This window comes from Peromyscus californicus, unplaced genomic scaffold, assembly GCF_007827085.1.
Source record: "Peromyscus californicus insignis strain IS unplaced genomic scaffold, ASM782708v3 Scaffold_7__1_contigs__length_154581171, whole genome shotgun sequence".
NCBI lineage: Eukaryota > Metazoa > Chordata > Mammalia > Rodentia > Cricetidae > Peromyscus > Peromyscus californicus.
The window spans coordinates 34,722,999-34,748,689 of record NW_026294595.1 but is presented as its reverse complement, the minus strand read 5'-3'; positions in this window follow the sequence as shown (position 1 = coordinate 34,748,689).

Genomic DNA, 25,691 nt, shown 5'->3' with positions numbered 1-25,691 from the left:
GTGTTGACTCCCCTGGAACTAAAGTTACAAGTGGTGTGAGCCACAATGTGTGTGCTGGGAATTGAACTCAGATCCTCTACGAGAGCAACCAGTGCTATTAACCACTGAGCCATCTCTCCAGCTCCTAGTCTGCTTTCCTTGTTGACATAATTTGCATTGTTCCTTACAAACGAGTTAGTTTACCTCACAACTGGACTGTATGGGATAGTGTTTTTACTGAAAAAGACATATTTGAGACTTTCTGATAAATTACTATGTTTTAGCTAGACATGGTGGCACATGCCTATAATCCTAATATTCAGGGGGCTGAGTCAGAAGGCTCATTAGTTGAAGCCAGCCTGAGATACACAGCAAGACCCTGTCTCAAGACAGAGCAAACCAACAAACACACCCTAACTTTTTTATATAACTAAGTTTTGAAGTAGGAAATGATAGGCTAGGCATGGTGGAAGACCCACATAATGCCAACATTTGTGAGAGCCATGTGTTCAAGGCTATATTGTGAGTTAGAGGCTTTGGCTACTACAGACCTGTTTCAACACAAAACAAAAAGAATAAAGAGAAAGAGGCCGGCTGGTGGTGGCGCACGCCTTTAATCCCAGCACTCGGGAGGCAGAGGCAGGTGGATCCCTGTGATTTCGAGGCCAGCCTGATCTACAAAGTGAGTTCTAGGAAAGGCACAAAGCTACACAGAGAAACCCTGTCTCGAAAAATCAAAAAAAAAAAAAAAAAAAAAAAGCAAGAGAATGGGGATAGAGAGAAGCGAGGTGATAGTTCTCATCAGTGGTAACAGGATAGAGATTATTATGATTATTTGCTTTTTTTTGCTAAGCATCATTATAAGCTTACAGATTTTAAAATATTAAATTGCCCAAATCAGTTATAGTTATTATTACTTTAATGCTCTGGTTTTTCAATTAAGCAATAATGGCCCACTCATTTTCTTCAGCCTTGCTTCTCTGCTCTTTGTAGGTTAAGGCGTGATTTGCCAGGGAGGGCTGTAGTCAGAGGGAAGAGGAAATTAGGCATGCAGTAAAGGCTTACAGGTGGAGTGATATCAAACACAGTCACATTTACCAAACAGATGGCAGGGAGAGAAAGCTGAGACGAAACCAGAAGGGAAATATGAAGCTTTATTTTGACATGCCGCTGTCATTTTTAGATACAAAGAATGATTTTTAATGGCTACCTATAATTATTTTGTTCTGTTACCCATTCATTTGCAAAAAGCTGCCTTGAGCTCAACTCTTTTATCCATGTTTTTACCTGGATAAAGGAAGAACTATAAACATTCTCAGGAGCTTTATGATATACTAAAGCAAAGTTCTTTGCAATAAATATACAACTCAAAATAATGGTAAATATCCCCCCAATAAATACAACCTCATTCTCAACCTATTCCTAAGTGAAACAAATATATACTATATTTCTCCCCTCAGTAAGGACTTTATGTATGTTTACTTTCAAATCCTTTACCACAACACCTGGTTTCCAGTAAGTGGGCCAGAGGAAATCAAACTATGAGGTCATGTGACCTGTCCATAGTGAAGAAATAGATATTTTTAGTGCAGACAAATGTAAGCTAGCTGTATAATCCAAATAAATTATAAAACTAAAAATTGACAAGCAAATTCTAATAATCTTTAAACTAAGCACTTAAATGTTTTAAGCCTTAAAAAGGAACTAGGAACAGTTGCTAATGCTTACAAAATTTGCTTTGATTATTATTTTATGGGGCATATGATGCTTCCCTTACAATATCAACTAAGTCCAACAAATGGCTAGTGGGACTTCGATGCATTTAAGTGAGACTGAGAGAAAGTCGGCCTAAAAGGAAGGAGGGCTGTCATGGGTACACCTGAAGATGGAAGGAACTGGCTCCAGAAAGCACTAGCCTCGCTGTCTCTGGAGATGTGTGTTTGAGACTTGGAGAGAAGGCTTGCATTCATTATTAACAGCAATAGCAAATCGTTTTTAAAGTGTCAGCACGTTGTATCACCACATTCTGTTCCTAACATTTATAAACACAGTCTCTAAATTACAAATAATTTACCCCACATCAAATGAAGCTTAACAAAACAAATAAAAACAAAAAAATATTTATAGTTCATTTCTTGACTTCCAAAATTCTTCCTACTTTTAAACAGCACATGGATATAAATGAGTTGACTGAATGAAATGTATTGGTTGGTTTATACATCTAATATGCTTCTCGATAGAAATGGGGGGGGGCTGTAGAGAATGAGAAAAAAGAAAGGCAAAAAAGAGTGCTACCAACCTGCCAAAGGTCACTAAGAAGGGCTGCATTCTATAACTTTTCTTCAATGACATCTCACTAAAGTTCACTGCTACTTTATTATTATAGCATATTGGTCCTTCTAAGAACACTAACAGTGAGAAACAAATGAATATGGCTTTAGATGCTATTGATGGCAGTGGGAGACCAGGTTTAATTCACTCTTACGAAGTCTTCCTGAATTGTGTCATTTGTAGAATTTGAACTTGACTTTTGGAAACATAAAATGTCCTTGCTGGTGAGAGCTAATTAAGAAATCTGGCCCTCTGTGACTGAGCTCATTTTGTTCAGGTTGACTGCATGCTCAAGTCTGACTCAAGATGATCATGCAGTGTACAGAATGCCCAACTGTTTCAGTTGAATTACAGAAATTGCCTAGCTCAATGCTATCCTGATGCATTCCACAAGAATGGCATCATTTGAAAACCATTAAACAAGACCTCTGCCAAATCACCACTCCAAGCTTGAAAGCAACTACAAGTACAATAGTTCTGCTTTGGAATGAACTCACAGTCATCCCAGGATATCATTAGCAAAAAAAAAAAAGAGACAGAGAGAGAGAGAGAGAGAGAGAAAGCTGTACTCCCCATTCACAATGAGCATGAATCTCACAGATACCATGTTAAGTGAAATAAGCCATACACAAAAAAGGAGAAGCTTGAACTTCTACTTGTATGAATTTCAAAAACAAGCAAATCCAATCTTCAATGACAAAAGTCAAAATAATGGTTGGTCTGAGTAATGGGAACTGACAGAGAGTGTGCATGAAACAACCTTCAAGGATGCTGAAAACCTCCCATAGGTGGTTGAAGGCTTACAAATGATGCCACTCTTGCATTGCTGCCTAGGGTGTTACATATGTATAAAATCCATTGAGGCAGACAGTTTATGCATTTTACTGTGAGGAAAGTTATACCTGCACAAAAACTGAAAGAATTCTGGGAAAGTACCCAATTATGCTTGAACTTACTAAAAAGAACAGAATCTTTCCAGATACTTCAAAGGTTCCAAATTGTCTCCTTTTTGCAGTGTTGTTCTTCCATGATTGTGACTACACATGAGTTCTAGAGTCTAGATATTATGTGCTTTCTTAATGGCGTGACACTAAAACCCAGACCCTCTGAGCAAAATGAGCCTATGCCACAGTATTGAGTCTGTTTAGAGGAGGGGGAAAGAGAAGTCTGGTCTTTCATGAGGGCCTGAGCCTCAGGAATTCACCATTAAGCTACTCTGCATTCTGTACTTTCTGACCCTGAGGTGTTACTGTAGGCTTAGCAGATTCATGCATGGGCCACAGAGAAAGAGTCCTAGCTATCATATTTCTAATATTCAGAAATCAAGAAAAAGAAGAGATGAGCAATTCAAACACAAAGGCACAAAGTACTGTCAGATGGTGGTAACTGCTGTACATGCATGGCTACAGGCACTTTAGACCAAGGAGTCAGAGAAAGCCTCTGGGAAGCCATGACATTTGATCTGTAACCTGAATGAAGAGGTGGCACCAGCCAGACAGAAAGCCAGGCAAACAGAGAATCAGGTAGACAGTAACACCCTGGAAGAGGGGCATGCTTGATATTTTTCCTAAATGCTAAGAAGACTAGGGTGTCCGGACTACAAGAAACTAGTGGAGACACCATGACATGAGAAAATACTGTCAACAGTCTTGAAACCCTTTGAAAGATCAATATCTGGATTTAATATAAAACAGCAAGTTTCTGGAAGGTTTTAAGGGTGGGAATGATTCAGATGAGGAGGCATTTGATGGCATGTTTCCTACTTAGAGGACTGATAGGATACATGGATTAGAATATAAAGAGGAATGCAGTAGAAATTAGCCCATCAGCTTGGTCTTAGCCTTGGAATAACAATGGTGGGATTCCAAAGATGGTTGCAATCACCAAATCACAGGAGATTTGAAGGATTGACAAATTTGGGGGGAAATTTTGGGCAGGTTGAGTACGAGCTTCCTTTAAAAGCCATTTCACAAAGCAACACTTGAGTTCACCAGGTGAACTGTGGTGACTTGTTGAAAGCAGAAAACCATTATTCAGGTGAAATAGCAGCTTGAAGCTTATACCAGGAGATGGGGTAGGCTAACTGTAGAGTTAGCTTCAAAAAGAAAATGGAAGTATATACAGACAGACAAGACACACACACACACACACACACACACACACACACACACACACACACACACACACACAGAGCGAAGGGGATTGAACCCAGGGTTTCTCATACACTAGAGGATCCTCTACCATTGAGCTATAACCCTAGGCCAGAAATACAATTTTTGAGAATTTTGAAAATGGAGGTATTTCTAAAATACTGTTGTTGAGTTCCTTAGAAAGGGTTGTTGAATGGTACTATATCTACACATGTCGTCGTCTTATCCATGGCAATACGCTGCATGTTTTGGCAGCTAGCTAAGTGTAAAGTTCTGAAGTATTTAAAATCTAGAAGTAGTGATGGTAAATTAACTGTTGGTAGAGACACCTGTTAACTGATAATACATTTTTAAAAGGCCAGGAAGCTGCTACAAATTCAAATTTAAATATGTAGGCCTTTTGGCAAGGTATTCTCACTTCCATTAATATTTGCACAAATGGTTATTTTAGAATTCATTGGCAAACAGTTGTAATATACATAACTAAAATACTGACTAAATAAATTTTTCTTAAACAGAATATAGTATAAAGCCATTAAAAATAAGAGACATCTAAACTTACTAATATTTATTATACACATGCATACATACAGCATATAAACATGTGAATATGTAGAGTATGAAAAACATAGTCTAATCTCATTTTAAATGATAAAATCAAAGTTTGGAAAATCAAATTATGGGGTTTTTTTCTAACTTGCATGATTAAGACTTTTTTGTGTTGTTTAGATTTTTTGTAATAATAATGCATTATCTTTGTAACAGAAATAAATCACAAAATATCCTTCAAGGTTCTCTAATGCAAAACTTGTTTGAAGCATATGTAGGAAACATAACCTTCTTGTGTTAGAAGAGCAGATAGCGAACAGATATAGAACCCAATGTAGTTTTTGAAGAAATTGTCGCTTTTGAAAATCAAGAAGTTGGGGTGAATCAGAAGAGGTTTGTTTGAGTCTAAGTTTGGCACTGGATCTAGAAGAGCTGTAGGCAAGCTGGATGCTTTCCGGTGTTCTTCCTTTCTTCTCCCTTGGCATTTTTTCCTCTGACCACACTACTGTTGTACAGAGACGTTACAGGGCATAACAGGTTCTCTCAAATATTCAATCCCTAAGAGATGATTGCTTCATGTCTCTCCCTCCTCTCATGTGTGTGTGAGAGGGGTGTGAGAGTGTGGGTGGAGGAGGGTACAGATGCACATGCTCACACTGCACATGCACACATTCATGCATAGACACGTATGAGCCTGTGTGTGGAGGCCGGAAATTAACATTTGGTTTCTTGCCTCTCACTCTCCACTTTCGTTTTTGATACAGGGTCTCTCATGAAACCCAGGGCTCACCAGTTCCTCGGGCCAGCAAGCTCTAGAGATCCTCTTGTCTCTGCCTCCCTAGCACTGGGATTACAAGTGTGTGCTGCTATGCTCAGCTTTCAAAAATAAGGTTCAGGGGATCTAAACTCAGAGCCTCATGTCTGCTTGGCAATTACTTTACTGACTAAGCCATCCCTCGGACCCTAGTTTTTAGAAATTATTTTATTCAGGATTATAGAGGTTCATTAGAAAAAAATGTTACAAATACACATGAATGCCTCACATAATAAAAATCATTTTCAAGAAACAAATCATAAAAAATGTCAGTTCTCCCAAAGTTAATGTATATATTTCATGCAACTCTACTGAGAATCTCAAAAGAGCTTCTTGTCACTAAGTTGCTTTTAGAAGAGTAGGTCTGTGAGAATAATTATAGCCAATTGTAAATGATTTTTAGATAACAAACATACTACAGAGTGATTATATTTAAGAGTATTTTCCAGACTTGGGGATGAATAATACATTACTAGAATGAGAGGGTGAAGAAATAAGTTCCAATATACCTCATTTGTATTTCATTTCAATATGAAAAATGTGTTATACATTAATAAATGGTACTATCACAACTGGCTTTTCACCTGTAAAAAATAAAGTTGGATCCCTACCTCACCACATGCACAAAAATAAGCTCCAGATGGGATGAATGCTTAAAAGAAGAGCAAAAAAATAGCAAGTTTAAATAAAGTTAGTATATATGTATTAATTAATGGTTGAAAAGTTTTACAACAAAATGAGAGATCTATGACCTACAAAAGATCTATTTAACTGAACAAAATTAAAATACACTATACTGCTCCAGTGAATACCCTACACCCATGAATGAGTGTATGGGCAACAGAATTTGGACTTGGTGGGTCTTATAGTTGGTGTTAGCTGTCAAATTGACATACCTAGGATGAGGGAACTTCCAAATAACCTCTACCAGATAGATTGTGGCCATGTCTGTTCAGGAATTTTCTTGATTGCTGGCTGATGTAAGAGGATCCAACTGATGTAAGAGACGATGTGGGTGGTACAGTTGCTAGGCAGCTGGACCTGGGCTGTATGATAAAGGTACCTGAAAATGAGCCTCAAGCAAACCAGTTTGCAGGATTCCTCCGTGGTTTCTGCTTCAAGTTCCTTCCTTGAGTTCCTGCATTGGCTCCCCTTAATGAGGTACAGTAACCTATGAAATGAAGTAAACTTTCCTTCCTAAGCTGTTTTCGGTCATGGTGTTGTTTATCACAGCGACAGAAAGCAAACCACAAAAGTGGGTTATTTAAAAAACAAAAAAGGTCATGAAGTTGGGAGGGGGTAGGGAAATGGTGGGAGTCAGGAGGAGGAGTGCAGGGTGAATGTGATCAAAATACAGTCTTAGTCACTGTTCTATCGCTGTGACGAGATTACCATGGCTAAGGCAATGCTTGTAAGACACAGCATTTAACTGCAGGCTTGCTTACAGTTTCAGAAGCTTATTCCATTCTCATCGTGGCACGGTGATGCACAGGTGTAGCACTGGAGAAGTAGCTGAGAGTTCACTATCTGGATCCACGGGCAGCAGAAAGAAGAGCCCTGAGCATTTCTTGGGCTTTTGAAACCTTAAAGCCCACCCCTAGTGACACACTTTTCTAATAGGTCCATATCTCCTATCCCTTGTAATCCTCCTCAAATAGTGCCACTCCTTGATGACTATGCATTCAAATATATGTGTGGGCCTATAGGGGCCATTTTTAGTCAAACTACCACACACTATGAAATGCTCAAATAATTAATAAAATACATTTTAAAAGAAGCTGAAAACAAACTTGGAAAACATTATATTACAAAACATACCATTAATATAGCCAAAAGACAGTATTTGGAAGCATTAAGAAGGAAATCTGTTATGAATTCCTGTTTTTTTTTTTCTTTTTTTTGTTTTTTTTTTTTTAATTTATTTTGCAATACAATTCAGTTCTACATATCAGCCACGGATTCCCTTGTTCTCCCCCCTCCCGTCCCCCTCACCTTCCCCCCAACCCCCCCCCCCATTCCCATCTCCTCCAGGGCAAAGCCTTCCCCACAGACTGAGGTCAACCTGGTAGACTCAGTCCAGGTAGGTCTAGTCACCTCCTCCCAGGCCGAGCCAAACAATCCTGCATAGGCCCCAGGTTTCAAACAGCCAACTCATGCAATGAGCACAAGATCTGGTCCCACTGCCTGGATGCCTCCCAAACAGATCAAGCCAATCAACTGTCTCACCCATTCAGAGGGCCTGATCCAGTTGGTGACCCCTCAGCCATTGGTTCATAGTTCATGTGTTTCCATTCATTTGGCTATTTGTCCCTGTGCTTTATCCAACCTTGGTCTCAACAATTCTCGATCATATAAACCCTCCTCATTCTCGCTAATTGGACTCCCAGAGATCCACCCGGGGCCTAGTCATGGATCTCTGCATCCAGATCCCTCAGTAGTTGGATGAGGTTTCTAGCACAACAATTAGGGTGTTTGGCCATCCCATCACCAGAGTAGGTCAGTTCGGGCTGTCTCTCGACCATTGCCAGCAGTCTGTTGTGTGGGTATCTTTGTGGATTTCTGTGGGCCTCTCTAGCACTTTGCTTCTTCCTATTCTCATGTGGTCTTCATTTACCATGGTCTCCTATTCCTTGTTCTCCCTCTCTGTTGTTGATCCATCAGGGATCTCCCGCTCCCCCAAGCTCTCTTTCCCTCAACCCTCGCCTTTCATTACCCCCACTCATGTCCAGGCTGTTCATGTAGATCTCATTCCATTTCTCTGTCATTGGGTGATCCCTGTGTCTTTCTTGGGGTCCTGTTTTCCAGGTAGCCTCCCTGGTGATGTGAGTAGCAGACAAGTCATCCTTGTTTCATGTCTAGTATCCTGCTATGAGTGAGTACATACCATGTTTGTCTTTCTGAGTCTGGGTTACCTCACTCAGGATGATTTTTTCTAGATCTAGAATTCCTGTTTTAAGGAACCAGAAAGTCCCAATGAAAATGGGGGATGAGGGAAAGCATGTCAGGTGTGATTCATACCTTTGAACTCAGCACTTGGGAGACAGGCAGATGAATCTCTGGGTAATCAAGGCCATCCTGATCTACATAATGAGTTGTAGGCCAGCCAAGACTACATAGTGAGAGCCTATCTCAACACACAAACACACACACACACACACACACACACACACACACACACACACACACACACACACACGGTAAGGGAAAAAAAGAAGACAATTCAAGCTGAAGCAAATTAAATAGCCAATGATGAATCTGAAAACTGCTTTAACAGACAAGCTCAAAGGGCCATACCAGCTACTCTTGGACTAATATTACGGAGTGTGAAAACTACCTCCTGAGAAATGGATTGTAATAGGCAGCATCATTGTACTAGATACGTAAGAACAGAGTTAGTAAGAATACAAAATGTGTGCATATGTATGTGATGTATAAATCAGTAAAAACATAAAATAGAAAAGTGATATGCTGAAAAGGTAGTCACTAGAATATTGTTTGTCTCTAGACAATGGAATTTTATCAGAGTTTAGCATTCGTGTAGTTTTTTTTTTTAATTTTTAGGATAATTGTTGTAATAGTACCTAAATAATAATATAATAAATGAATTACATTACTTTTTTAAAATCCAGATAAACTATTCCTTTAGTCTTTTCTCCCTACATTCATTTAAATTCTCGTCTGTTTTATTTTCATGGCAGTGGGATTGAGGGAGAGGGAGTGGGGACTCAGAAATAACAAACATGTCCGAAGAAGAAAGAAGGCAGTCAGCATCATTGAATGAGAGTCAGCTGAACTGACCTCACGCTCTGCTCCACAAGTTCCCACTTCATCTTTTCTCATTTGTATTTTTGAATATTTTATCGACCTTTGACATTTAGTGAAACAAAACTCTACTTTTTTTTTTTTGCTCCTCTTTCCATTTTCAGAGACTGTGCTGGCATGGACAGCCTCTCACCTTTGCTGTCACTGAGTTCAGGACAACAGCAGAACTGGGGGGAGGCGACTGTTCGCCGTTTTATTGAAGAGTCACCCTCCTTCTTGACTCCATCCTCTACTCCTAGCTCTGCTCTTTACTCAACGACCATCCCCAGGCCAAAATCTGAATTGACATCATCTACCCAGCTCACTTAGCTGCCAATAAAGACTAGTTGTAATTAGACACAATGTGGGCTACAATATGAGCCTGTGTTACTGATAACAAGTGGGACGCACAGCGTCAAGAGACAAGAATTGCCCCTTATTCCCATTTATGTTACCAGGAAGAAAAGACAGACATAGAACCACTGTCGTGTTACGTTTTTCTAAGGCAATAAAAGTGTTTTGAATTCCTAGACATCCTACGAGTTTCAGTTTTACAAAATGTGTCATCTATTTTCTTTCTTTTCCTTTGAATCTTCTAGTGTCACACATCAAGCCTGGCTCTTTCCCTTGTCTGGAGGCCAGGGAGGCTTCCCGGCATATGCTTATGCAGGAGGAGGGATGCTTGCCTTCTTTCCAACCTTGCCCCCGCAGTCTCCGCATCATGGGAAGCAGGGAAACAGAAACGCTACACAGAGCCTGCAGAACCTCCTGTGTGCAAATTCCAAAGGAGTGTAGAGTTCTGGTGGGGGGTTGGAAGCATGCTCTTTCCTTAGGAAAGCGTTCCCAGGGCAAATCCCTGTCTCCATGGATACCTTTCACTATTCCCAGAATGTGACCCTGGGGTCTTTCTTCCCATTGCTGAACAGAAAAGAAGCCCGTGCACATAGCAGCTGAGATTGTACTTGGAAAAGCTGCTGCACGGGCACCTGCTGCTTTAGGATGCAACTCGAGTTTGTTTAAGTTCATTGCTCATTTCCTGAGCAACACCGTGTTGAGGCTCTCGACTGAGGTTAGCTGGATCATTCTTGACCAAGAAAATATGGTTTCCTATCAGAACAGGCTATAATTAGACCTCGCCATAACTCCAATAGAAGCAAAATCAAGGTTTGATAGATTTAGAAGTTAGGAGAAAAAGACTTTGGCATAAGGGCTAATATTTGAGATGATATTTAAAACATATGAATGTGTATAATATAAACAAAAGAAACTGCTTAAGCTGAGTGGACAATGTGCGAAGACAAGCAGGAAGTGGTGTCACCTGGCTCCATGGTGACTCTGTGTCACTGTGGCGAAGGGCAATTGTGGGTGCCTGGACTCAGAGTCAGAGAGCAGACTGAGAGCTATCTCCTCATCTTGTTAAAAAGATGCTGCAGGCTTTTGAGGATGTGAAAAACCTAAGTAGTTAGTTAAAAATAAAGGAATAGCCATTCTGAGGGAGAGCAGCCATTGTGGTGAGGTGCTGGTATATTTAAAAGTGTTATAGAAATAGTTACAGGGACGATTGATTTCCATCAGATGGAGATGGCAGAAACTAGATAAACCCTAGATTTAAGCATAGAGACAAACGGGGGAAATATTTACAGAAAGAATGGGTTTAACACACCAACAGACTAATTATAGAGGGTGCAAAGGGGTGGGAGTAGAAACCACCTTTAATCTCTTTATTGAATTGGCAGTTTGAAAGATATTGCAAAGATTTCTTCAACTTATGACAACATTCAGTTTTTGCTGCAGTCTTGAGGATCTAGGAGAGCATTATAGAGAGAATATTTTTGAGGATTTGGTCAGATTTTATCCACTTTTTAGTTGATGCAAATATATGTATAATTTGGGGGCATTTATAAATAATGTATTTCCTCTGACTATTGTATCCCAAATCAAAAGGGAGTACTCAGTCTGAAAACTTGCACAGCTATTAAGTGAGATAGCTCCAAGCATTGCTATCCGTCTTCAGGACTGCTGATGGACCTTGTTGAGCTTGAGATATCCCATGCAGAAATAAGATAACATAATCATCAAATTTCAAAGTAAATATAGCCCAGGCAGTGGGGCGGTACTGGTTAGATTTTGTTGATATTGTTGTTGTTTGTTCTTTGTTTTGTCAACCTGACAAAAGCCAGGGTCATCAAGGAAGAGGGAACCTCAATTGAGAAAGGAAAAAACACCTCCATCAGATTGGCCTGTGAGAGGTCTTCTTGATTAATGATTATGGTCATTTGAAAAGAATGGCCCCCATAGGCCCATATGTTTGAATGTTTAGTCATCAGGGAGGATGACTATTTTAGAAGGATTAGGAGGTATAGCCTTATTGGAGAAAGTGTGTCACTAAGGGTGGGTTTATTGGGGGGGGGGGGGCGTGTTCAAGGCAGGGTTTCTCTGTGTAGCCCTGGCTGTCCTGGAACTCACTCTGTAGACCAGGCTGGCCTCCAGTTCACAGAGATCCACCTGCCTCTGCCTCTCCAGTGCTTGGATTAGAGGTGTGAGCCACCGCCACCTGGCCGAGGGTGGGCTTTGAGGTTTCAAAAACCCACACCAGGTCCAGTATTGCTCTCTCAGCCTGTGGATCAGGATGTTGTTCTCTGTTACTTCTCCAGCAACATGCCTGCCGCCATGCTCCCCACCGTGGACTAAACCTCTGAAACTGTAAGCAAGCCTGCAATTAAATAAATGGGTTTTTTTCTTAGAAGAGTTTAATCAACAGAATAGTTACAAAGGCAATGACTGATGTGGAGATACAGCCCACTGCAGGCACAGCTACTTTTGGGAGGGTAGTCCTGGGTCAGATAAGGAAAATGGAGAGCGCCACGGAGAGCAAGCCAGCAAGCAGTGTTCCTCCATGGTCTCTGCCTCAGTTCCTGCCCCCAGGTTCCTGCCTTGACTTCATGGTGGACTGGGATATGTAAAACCAGCCATTTTTTTTTTTCCGGTCATCTGCATTGGTTTTGGTCATAGTGTTTATTACATCAGAAAGCAAACGAAGACAGGGTGGGAAAAATGGGATAAAGACAGCAGAATAAACAAAACTTTGGTGACTGAAGTCCCTTATGCTTCAACGCTGTGCTGAGAAGGTAATTAGCCAAGTAACCAGACCAGACAAAAGCACACTTTGCCCCTTGATCCCTTTGTATGTTTCGTATAAAGAAGGTGAAATTGTAGACAGTTTAAAATACAGGCTCTAGATTGTCCTAAGAGATGGTAAAATTAGGCCATAGCCATCACATTTCTGCCATCCCCAAGCATGCTCTTTTGAAAGAGGGTTATGTTTTTTGGTATTAAGGTCACAACAGTCTGTCCCTTTTCATTTGTCTGACAACTTGATGCTTCCATTTTCACTACTGTAAGAATACCATAGACTATACCACCATGCCTGTGATGAGGAAGACCAGGGCCTCCATCAGCCGGTCTTCCCTCCCTACCTCAGAAAAAGCAAGAGAGGCCACACCAAACCTAGCTTTGTCACTGGGTACACTTGTAATCAAGGTCGCTCAGTCTCTTCTCACCTCATGTTCTTCACATTTTTTATTTTTTCTTTATGGCGAAAAAGTATATTTAGAATTAGCCAGCTGGACTCAGTTCAGATGATCCCGACTTTTTTGCCAACATCCAGAGCATCAAAGTCAGGAACCAACTGAACATATGCCTTCTTCTCTCCGTCAGGCCTTTTGAGGGTGTTGACTTAGGCCACATCAATGTCATAGAGTTTCTTCCCAGCCTGTTTGATCTGGTGCCTGTTGGCCTTGACATCCACAATGAACACAAGTGTGTTGTTGTCTTCTATCTTCTTCATGGCTGACTCGGTGGTCAGGGGGAATTGGATGATGGCATGGTGGTCAAGCTTGTTTCTCCTGGGTGCTCTTTCAAGGATGTTTGGGCTGCCTCCAGAGCCGCAGGGTCTTGGGCCACCGGAAGGTGGGTGATGTGTGAATCTTCTTCTTTTTGTGGCTGGGGAAGCCTTTCAGCACTGCCTTCCTGGCTATCAAGGCCTTCGCTTTGGCTTTGGCTTTGGAAGGGGCAGGAGCTTCCTCTTCGCTTTTGGTGCCATCTTGGTGAAAAGGATTTGTTCTTCACATCTTAACAGGGGTGGTGGTGACAGTTACAAAGACTGAATGAGCTGCTGTGTGTAAGCCCTTAGACAGGTGCTGACATGAATGATGTCATGTATAGCAACTGACTTCATTCTAAACTTCCTTCCCTGACCAGTTGCTGCTTTGTGTCCAGCAGAACTTTGGGGAGTTGAGATAATGGAAGAATAAACTATTAGCAATATTTATTTTTAAAAAGGAGAAGAGGAAGAAGAGGAAAACAGTATTGCTGTGCACACACACACACACACACACACACACACACACACACACACACACTACTTAGGATTGGAATCCAGGGTCTCATACTTGCTGATCAAGAATGTTACCACTGTTCCTGTCATAGATTTTCATTTATTTGTTTTGTCTTTACGACTCGGTTTTTTTTTTCTTTTAAAAAGATATATTTTATTGTTTTTAATGTCTGTGTGCATCACTTGTGAGTATGTGCCTATGAGAGAACATATCTAACAGAGGGTAGAAGAGGGTGTCAGATCCCCTAGACGTCTAGCTCAGTCAGCCATTAAGTGACCTGTGTGGGGCTTCTATTAGAGTAATATGCACTATGAAATGCTGAGCAAGTTCTCTATCTCCAACTGCCCCTTGGCATTTTTCATTCTAATCCTTAGTGTCTGGTTTCTGTCCACGGGCCTTGGACCAACCCTCCTTGAAGACAGAAATGCCTCATACAGAGAAGCTATGGTAAAGCAGCCCCAGCCTTGGTTCAGTTTAGTTTCCCTCAATTTCTTTTCATTTCATTTTGTAACAGTATAATTATTCAAAATGTTTATTGAAAGGAAACTTCTCGAAAACACATTAAAGGGTATGAGATTCTGGCTTATGTAGGAGAAAAAAAAGAAGTGCCCTTCCCTAGCTGTTTAAAAAGAATTATCTTTGTGGGCTAAAATAAAAATTTTGAAACAAGAGAAAATTATGCCAGCTGTGTTGACATATCACAATGCAGTAAGGAATCTTTCGAGTATGAATTTCACATTTTTATTTTACAGCTACAAAAATCTATATATCTGAAAAGTACTATAAGTAAATTTTGTTAGATGTTGTCTCGTTGCAATCAGTTGACTCTATATGTGTTATTTCATTCAGAACTCTATGCAGCTTGTGACAGGAAAAGAGATGTTTTAGTTCTGAAGATCTGTGGGCGTGAGGTCATGACCGAGACTCAGATGCTCAGGCCCTAGCCCTGGCTTTGGTTCCATTTGCTGAGTGTCCCTGAGCAAGGCCCTGACCTCCCTCCCCTTCTCTCTCCATGGACAGCATGAGGATTTCAGTGCTCAGGCCCTCACGGGGAGGTGAGTGCATTAAGAAATAAGCAGACTAGTTTCTCCCCATGTAACCCTTTAGGAAATGGAAAGTTAATCAAATAATTCTTAAGTGTGCTGAAAAATAAAACCAAAAGAAGTGATGGGTACACAGAACAGAAATTATATAGTATATAAGACTTGTGGAAATTATTACTTAATTTTACCCAAGAAGAAAAAAATCTAAGAATATATTATTCTCAAACAAAATTCCTCTCTCTCTCTCTCTCTCTCTCTCTCTCTCTCTCTCTCTCTCTCTCACACACACACACACACACACACACACACACACACACTTCCTTTCTCATTCATCTTTATTTTAAAATATTTCACATATTTGGTCTCAAAATATGAGCCCCCCCCAAAGAAAATCATCAGTCTTTAAAAATGTTTAAAATAATTAGGTTACAAATTCTGGAGCCCTTTAATGTGGCTGCAGCTTTGTGACTATCTGCGCATCCCATGTATGGCCCTATTAAATGTACCAGGCGCCAATGTTGCTGGCTGTCAAGAAGCAAAATGAAAAATAGTTTTAATAGCTGCTCTTTGACCTGTTTTATATTTTATGTCAATTATAACAGCACACAACCATGCATAATTATGAAGCATAGATGCATTAAAATGTACACATAATTTGTGTTCTTATGGCAACCACTGCATTAGGCTCTAGAAAACAAACCTATTGTTAAAAGTCATTTGCACATTAATATATTAGTATTAAATATCGAAGACAGATTTGTCTGTCCATCTGTTTTGAGTCATTGTAAGTAAATATATCTTTTTGGAGGGGTGGACAAAATCTCTACATAAATGCACTGTAGGTACCATCTGTACCGTATATTATAATACAGAGCTATGCACCATCGTGCATAGCAACTCAAGCAAAGGCAGTGCCATGTGACTGTCATGTGAATGTCATTTTTAAAAAATGATCTGGTATATGGACATAAGGAGGAATTTTTTTCCTGGCACTGCCATGAAAATTCCTTCATTTGACTATCCTGTGGTTTGGGGATTTTTTTTTTTTCTCAAAAGCTTATAGTTCCCAAGGATAACAGAAAATAATTATCGTGATATTGAGTAGTGAACAACAACAAAAAGTCTGCTTGCTTTATATACAGGAAAAATTGACTTAAGCTATCGGATCGTCTAATAGTGACCCTGAGAAGCAAATGGCAAAAGCAGAAAATGACCTGTCTCAGCTGCTCATGGAGAAACCAATAGTTCGTTGTTCAGCTCAGTGGCCCCACAGAGCCCTCAAGCACTAGGGAACTACAATTTCTACTTGCTAGCGTTCTCACAATTTTGTGGGGAAGGGATAAGAGACCAGTGCCAAATTAGAAACAGAACTTAATCCTTGATGGGCAGGACTGTGGAGGACGCAAGCCACCTCTGAACTGTCCACTCCAACCCCCTTTCCTTACCTTCTGAGCAACTTTGGCTGTCCATCTGACTTCAACGCTTACAAAGTCTGGCCTGAAAGGAGCAATCAAGAAATAGGTGTGAGGGTTAGGGAAACTGGGGAGCAATTGACTGTTCTCCTAAAACTTGGCCTTGAACTCATGACAGTCCTCTAGCCTCAGCTCTCAGGGGCTGTCACACCTAGCGTAGAGTAATTTTTAACACTCCTATCTGAAGCCTCATTTAAGGTGTTTCAGTCTCTGTTTCTCTCATTGATTACGCGTTAAGTGTGGACATTGAACATTTTCATGCAGTTTCTACATTGCTGGACACTGAGTTCAGAGACAGTTTGCAGGGTGACTTCTAGTTATAGCTCATTCATCCATGTATTTGAAAGTGCTATTTTCATTGAAAGGTATTGTCTGAATTTTTTTAAAGCTTTGATATTGCTTGTTTTTGAGAAGTTTCTCTAGAATCATTAAAAACTTGTCTCTAAATGCAGTGTTTCAGTCTTTAAATAATAAGACTAAGACACTGGGAAGAGAACTGGAAACATCTGATTTCAATAAACTTTAAAAACAAAACAAAAAACTTGTGACATAGCCAGGTGTGGTCACTGAAGGAGACCCCCTTTTCTCCCCCCACCACAGCCAGGGCTCCCTCTTGGACCCCAGATTAGGCACAAGTCACAGGCAAACACCTATATTCACAGAGATCCTTTATGAAGCTTGAAAGAAAAGTTAAAGTGGCTGCTTTCCAACTCAGACAGAAAACAGCAGCAAATGACCTTGCAGGTATAATTTTTAAGGCAAGACAAAGGGGAGGTCTGTGTTAGAATGGGCTAGGATGCAGTGGTATGTTTTGATTGGGCATGTTAATTAGATGAGCCAAAGGGGATTCTGGTTGCTGGACTTTAATACACTCAGGAGGCTGAGGCAGGAGAATCATGAGCATCAGGACATCCTAGACTGCATACTGATATGCTAGCTTCAAAGAAAACAAATGTAGTACAGTCTAGAAAGAAATACTGTTGTGCACCAATACATCCCCAATAGAGAGAAATGACTTTCTGAGAAGAAAGATGCTGATGATAGAAAACGGGAACAAGGAGAGAACAAGACTGCTGGACGATGAAGCCGCGAACCTGAGCAACTGAGTAGGAAAGAGTCCAGTGAGTCTGAGGCCCTCAGTTCCAAAGAGCTGGGAAAATTCAGATAATGGATGTATAGGCAACTGAAACTCATACGTCCTTCAACACGGAGAGTTATAGGATAAGCCCAGAGCTTTATGGGCCACTAGGAGTGTTGAGGAGACCAGGTTTTGAGTCCCAGAGTCACTCACAAAGGACTGGGGATGAAAGGTGATGGGCATGACACAGGTAGGGCTGACAGCCAGACGTATGCCCCTGGGAGAGAACTAGTAAATGTTGGGGGGGTCAACAATTCATGGAAAATAGGCCATTGAGATGGCTCGGAAGGGACAGGTGTTGGGGCCAATCTTGACAGCCTGAGTTTGACTCCGGTGCCCATATGGTAGACAAAGAGAGCTGATTCTCCCAAGTTGTCCTCTGGCCACCGCATGTGAGCTGTGGGGTGCACTGGCACTTACCAATAAACAAATAAGTGTAGTAGTGTATGGAAATTCACAAATGGTTAGTTCCTATAAGAGTCAATATAGGGGACAAACTATTGAATCCTGTCTTCTGGGTGGAAAGCACACAGTCCACTGTAGTTTATTCACTTCATTTGCATACTATCTCCTCAAATCCATTTTCACAATCCAATTTTCCCCGGTATTTAGCTCACAGAGATTGGTAACTATGATTTACTCTCACTGTCTACTAAGGTGGGAGCTTTAAGCTTTTAAAAACGGTCGCTACTGACTCATATGAGCCATTTCAATCCTTACAGGAATTGTCTTGCCCTTCTATTGTGCCAGGATATATCATGTGCCAATTTGACAAAACAATTCACTAGCTTCCAAGACTGCTTCATTTTCTACACCTAATTATCCAATCTAACTAAAATTAACTTTTCAAAATAACATTCTTTCACATGCTAGCTATAATGCTAACTACAAAGAAACTTCTATACATTTTGGTGGGTATTTCAGACCAAACTGTCTAAATTGATAGGCCATCTTTGCCATTAAATTTAAGCATCTTGAATTTTTTTTCTCTAGTTTGTTTTCTTAACATAAGTTCTTTTTCTTTGCTGAGTATTTTATTCGTCTATCGACATTTCTACCTTTGGTCACCAAGAAACAGGACAAAGCAACTTAAACACAAAACCCTCAGTCACAAATTCTTGTCCAAATGCTACATTCTTAATTTCTAATTCTCCTTGAATTCTAAAGAATTTTAGTGAGAATTGTTTTATTTCAAAAATTTATTGAGACCTAGCATGGTGGTCTACCCCTATAACCCCAGCACTTAGGAGGCAGAGGTAGGAAGACCTCTGTGAATTCAAGGCCAGCCAGAGCTACACAAACCCTGCCTTAAAAAAATACACACAGGCACATACCCACACACCCCTACCTCTTACCAATTGAACTTACCCATTCAGTGGTTTATCCATTCATCTTCCCAGTGTTCAAGGCGCCCCTATGAACAGGCCCCCTCTTCAAGTATGCAGAATACAGTGACACTTCTTTGTACTTTGAGCTTGAAACATGGTACAGTATTGTGAAGCATATCCTAGTTTCATTAAAAACTACTTACCATATAATTTCAGCTGGACTGAAACATAGCAAATAAGATTTGGGGAAAAGATAATATTCCCCTTATAAGTATTCTTTGCAAATTTTGTGAAGTACCAAGTATTTTTCTTATCTGACAAAGAAAATTTTTTATTAATTTATTTCATGTGTATGAGTGTTTTTGCCTGAATGTTCATGTCCACGCTGGGTGCCCACAGCAGCCAGAAGAAGGTGTCAGATCCCCTGGAACTGACAGTTATGAACCACCTTACTGATGCTGACATATAACCCAGGTCCTCTGGAAGAGCACAGCTAGTGATCTTAACAGCTGAGTCATTTCTCTGGCCCAACAAAGAACTTCTTAAATGATTACATGTAATTTGGTCCAAGTGTTTTGACCTTCATTACAGAAACAATGCATGAATTGAGATCTTTTACATTTTTCTATGCATCTGTGTTTTGCTTGCATGTATGTATGTGCACCACATGCATGCAGTACCCACAGAGGCTAGAAGAGGGTGTTGGAACTCTGGAACTGTGCCACGTGGGTGCTGGGAACCAAACCTGAGTTCTCTGCAAGAGCAGCCAATGCTCTTAACCACAAAGCCATCTTTCCAGTCCTGATATGGATATTTTACTTGTGCAACTATCTGTGCATAGTAGAATTTCCTCAACCAAAGTCTGAGGTCCATGCACTTATTTCTGCTGAATGAAGTATTCTCCATAGCTTTATGTACTTCTTAAAGAACAAAAGCTTAGGGCCACTGATCTAAGGAGCCCTGTCTGGTTCCTAAGCGAAAACATTTTGGAAACTGTAGCTTTAGTTTTCTAAGATAGCATATCCAAAAAAGAACTGTTGACAGTAAGTGTCAAAAGAAGGGAGGGAGCTTTATACTGGCCAGGTCTTCCACCTAGCTGTCCAGCTTGGAAAAAAAAAAAAAAAAAAAAAAAAAAAGAAAGAAAGAAAGAAAAGATGTAGTCTCGAATGAATTTGAGAAATAGCTCTCTGGTTAGGTGCTGTTGTACTTTTATAGAGACTGTCCAGGGTTGATTCAAAAATAATTTGATCATGATTTACCTGGAATATGCAGAAAAGGCATTAATCCCCTATCAAACCTTTGCATTTCTGAAACACTGTCAGGTAAGGAAAAATGGGGCAGGCTTGTCTTAGATCCATGCTAAAAGTCAGCCTACTCAACCAATAGCTGGTTGGGTCTGATGAGTCAAGTATGAGTATTTGTTACTGCTTCTTTGGGGGGGGAAAATGAAGACTTTCATAATTCTTTGCACTCTCCTTGGGTTTGAACCTAAAAGGGGCAGGTGGCAACTCAGCACTGGGTCCCAGCCAGCAGAAGGATGGAGAAAGGCGGCAGCCATTGTAAGGTCAGACCAGGCTGGGTCAGTCAGTGGTACGCACACCACTGGCATTGGGGAGCTGCGGTCCTGGGCTGCGGGAAGATTTCCTCTTTAGCTTGGCGGCTGGCCTGCAAGCTGCTGCAGGAGTCCTTTCCCCCTATCCATACTGCTCAGTTGTCAGGAAAGCTTGTAAACAGGAGCCTCCATCAGTTACCTCAGAGTGGTTTGAACGAACTAACATCATAACAAGAGTGTTTATGGAGAAATGCTTAGGCGCTGAAGCGGAAAGGGCTTAGCACTGAACAGACCCCTCGCCCACCTTTTTTCTTCACTGTTCACATTGAAATGCAAATATCAGCGCAGGGTTTCCACCGGCGTGCCACTCACAAATTGAAAAGCAGTTTTTATCTATGCAAATGTAAGCATGGTAATTGAAGTTAATCAATCAATGCTAGCTTTCACTAAAACCTTGAACATGATTGAATAAAGTAATTATCATTCAGCAGAAAATGATGAAGTTGTAGACAGCATGAACCTTATTAAAGGAGGATTTTGAGTCACAATGGCTTAATTTAGCTAACAGCCCAGCCTTAGCCCAAGCAACATACTACTCTTGCTGCCTAAAATTGTTTTAAGAAGAAGCAATAAACAACATTGAGGGTGGAGGAGGCAGGTGGAAGGAAAAGGATGGGAGGAGATCTTGTTTTCATACAGCTTAGATTCGTTTAAAAAAAAAAAAAAAAAAAAGCCTGGCATTCTATAAGGGGGAAGCCATAATTGATACCTAAAAAAAAAAAAAAACCCGAACTACATAAGCAAACAAAGATCGCTATGACATTTTTGATATGCCCGACAGCAACAACAAACTCCTCACATTACTGGAATGCGTGGAATTAAAATGGGATTCTGAGAAGTTTTTATGAAAATCAGAAAATATTTCTCCTGTATGTAATCTATTGGTATCTTATAAATCAAGCAGTGTATTCCTAAAAGCAAGTAAAACATATTTGTATCTTTTTTATTCCATGACTTTCAATAATAGAATTCATTTTTCAGTCTTTGAAATGTTTCATTTTTCTGAAGTTACACACACACACATATATATATATATATACATATTTATATACATATATTCAATTACTTGTTTTGATTTATAAACAACAGTCTACCAGAGGGTACCTCAATATTAATTCTAGGGTGATTTTTTTTTCCAGTTTTCCTATACTCATGTATTTTCACTGATGATTTAAATGTTTTGAGCCCCGCCCCCACCCGCAAACCAAAATTATTTTATTTAAGCCAGTCTATTACTACTGTCAGAAAAAAAGTCATTTCAGGTGGCATAAGGGAAACAATCCCTCTCTGGGAAATGTAATCAACAGTTAGTGTGCAACATAATGTAAACTGATTATGGAAAGAGGCACCATTTAGCTTTTTCCAATGTATTTTTGAAAAACAAGGTTAACTAGCAAAATTTAGATGAGAGTAGCCCAGCAGGATACGGTGACTCTTAAGAACCTACAGTAATTCTATTGGATTCAATTAGACTGGAAAAAAATTAAAGGTCTGTAATCCTGCTAATATTATTGTTCACCCTTAGGGGAGTCACTCCCTCCCCCTCCTCGATTTTGGTTGATGCATTTTGCAGTTAGTGTATTTTGAATAACAATTTGTTGGATTAAAGCCATGTTCCCAACTGCACAGTACAAAAATAAAAAAAAAATGTATCTGTGTTTATATACATATATTTTGCTAGGTACTTAATCATACTCTGTCTCAACCTACCCAGATTTCTTAAAGCTTCAGTCAAATTTCAGTAAGTTCATGTCTCAACACCTGTATTATTAACTTAGTCAATAGGCAATGCAAAAGCAAATTCTCCAGTTTAAGTACCCAGGTGGACTGTGACAAAAACAGATGAGGTGTCCCTGGTTGCTTTTCCTCTGATTAGAACACTTCTCTCTCTTACTATTTGAGAACAAGCCAAGTTCTTATTTATTATCTTCTGTTTCATCCACAAAGCACTTAAGTATCAGGGCAACTGTAGCAAAGTGACATTACAGGGCTATATAAAAATAGTCAAACAGAGTCAAAATGTCATTTTTATTTGGATAATAATGTGCATTAAAAGTATGCTATTGATTGCTTACCTTAAATGCCCTAACTGCAGCAAATTAGTCATTTCTGACTTTTGATGACTATTTCCCATTGCAGGACCAGCCCAAAACGTAAGTGAATACATCTCACTTCTTATTTTTGCCCAGATGTGAAATTAACAATAGCAAGAAAGATCATAGTACAGGAGTGAGCCTCTTTATTCCTGACCTGTCATTTTCTATAACAGCCTACAGTCATCATATTTTGGTCTGTTTTTAAAATCAAAAAAAAATCCTAAGCAACAATCCAAATTAATTACTGATATAGTAATAAAAGATCCAAAGTAAATAGAATACTTGTTTTCTTCTCCTTAGGTTTAAAACAGAGTAATAAAAGCATCCACATGGCATCAGGAAACCTGACTCCATGAAATGACTTCCAAACTTCTGGGAAATGAGGATATATTAAGTGGGGATATTCTAGACAGCTATATTTGTGTGTGCTTGCGTGTGTACACATGTGTTTTTTTTTCCCTGGCTGTGAACTGTGATAGCTCCTGGTTTTAAACTACTAAAGTAATTGAGACAATATAAAGTTTTGCTAAGGGACAATTCTCTACCTTGCAAACTCAAAAGGAACTCTGAGAACTCCAATGCATGGAAAATAAAATTGATTTGGAGCAAGTCAACATTTCATATTTTTGTTCCAAGATAGGTTGCATGGCCAAGCCATCCTGCTGAGGGTTTCCTATTAATTGAGCTCTCGGTCCAATAGTGGGCTCTCTCACTCCAGCCTTCACTTGTCTACCATAGCTGTGACGGTTAAAAGCTCCTCCGGTTTGTCACAGAGTTTAATATGCACCCTACATAATTATGCAGGATTCACTGTGCTATCAAACTGCAATTCAAATTAGTTCAGGATTAAAGGCACAGAACAGTACTGCTTCCTTAATTGCATTGTACTGTGCTGATCACATTCAAATACCCATTACTCATTCCCTCTGTGGAGCAATAAGTCAGGGGGATTAATATTCAGGCAGGTGACAGGGCCAAGCCATTAAAAGGCAGTTATGCAGAAAGCATGGCTGGTTTTATTCACGTTAATGAAATCAGTGAAATGAAACTGTAATAGATTTATCAAAGCTCAGATGGATTTGCTGTAAATCAGTTTGATTCAAGCAATCAAACTGGACAATAGAGATAGTTTTCAGCTCTAGCAATGGGTGTCAGAAAGCAGCATGTGAAAAGCGCTGATATTCTTCACGTATGGATTGGATAGCCACCCTGTGCGCAGGCCTATTCCCAAACCACTGCTGCTAATTTTTTTGTCTTTTGAACTAGGTGCCAGTGGCTGATAAAACATACAGCATATCATCTTAATACAGCACTTACACTGTTTTTATTCCTCATTTTTAAGTACCCTAGAACATCAATTCTTTACAATTGCTGGCAAGGAAAAAGAAAAAAAGGAAAGTTCGACAGAGCACAAATTAGCATTCGCTGTCTCTTCACTGTCCAGAACAGGAACGCAACTTTGGCCAGGGCAGCCGGACACAATTAACACGAATGTCTCCTACACCTGAACATGTGCAGAGGAGAAGCAGGTCACATCACCATGTCCAAGACGGATGGGCTGGCCCTAAGAAGCTGAAAATTTACTTTTGTTCTGGGTCTAATGAAATAATTTGGTATCCATTAGAGGGCAGCATAAGAACAAAAACTCAGCAAGGGAGCCCTCCCCTACAGAGACAGACAGACAGGACCTCAGAGGTCACTGGGAACTTTGCCGATGCAGTCACATTTCCAAACCTAGAGCAATGAATGGAGAAAGCTAAGTCGTAGGGCTAGGGATGCACCGACTCTTAGGAAAATGTGACTCCAGCACACAGCAATTTTGCTTTCCTGATCTTGGTGCATACATTAACCATACCCCACCCCACCCCCAAACACACACACCTCACCTCATCTCAAGGGTCCTTTTAGGACTAAAGGAGAAATACTCCAGACTTGAGCTCAATGGCCTTTTCAATATTTTGTGTACTGCTTTTCGTGGCTGAGATTGCAGGGAACTGCGGAATATTAAGTCAGGTTTTTGTTTTCATAAAAAGTACATCATGGTGAGAAGGTTATATGAAGACTACTCTAATTGGTCTAATTTTTAATTATTAGAAACAAATTGTTCAAGAACTAGAGCCAGTTTTTAATGATCCAAAACAGAAGTAAATGTTCTGGTCTATTAGCGTCCTATATGGAATAAATCAGTATTAAAGCTAATTAACCCTTTTCAAAGCCATTTTGTCTTGGTTTTTATTTAATGGTTCAATGCTACTTACAGCATGGATCAAGTTGGAGAAACTCCACTTAAAAGATAGCCCATTTTGATAGAGGGCAGCAACTCACTAGGACACACATCTTTTCCAGGATAAACTTGAGTTTTCAGAATCTACAAAGAACTGACAGTGGAGCCCCTCAAAAGCTTGACAATAATGGAGGTTAAGAGTAAGAGCCCAATCCATCCACTCAGTAACACTGTAATATGGTAGCTGATTTCATGTGTTTCTTTTAAAAATTATTTATCTTTAGAAATTTCAGGTTCTTACTCTTCAGGCTACTTCTTGCTGGAGACAAGGTGGGGGGGGGGGCACCACGTCATACCTGCAGAAGTTATTTCACTCTAGGTCATATGTGAAATACAAACCCAAGATTTGGCCTTTTTGGAAGAAGCTATGATTTTTTAGTAGTGTTCAAACACATAGTGCCAAGCACCCACCTTTCAGGACATAAATGACTACTTTGACATATGAAACCAATGAAAATTATATACATTATTTAAAGAACTCAACACCTGTCCCCCTTTTTGATATGAGCAATCATGGGGCATACTTTAATATCAAGCTATTTTTTGACTTATAAAATAGATGATATATTTTTGTACATGAATTAAGTTCTTCGTGGTGGCAGAGGAATTAATTTGTAATGTTATGAAATTTTGATTAGCTGGCTGCAAGACCAGAGATGTTTACCCCACGTGTCTGCAATGTGGCTCCGAGTCTCTC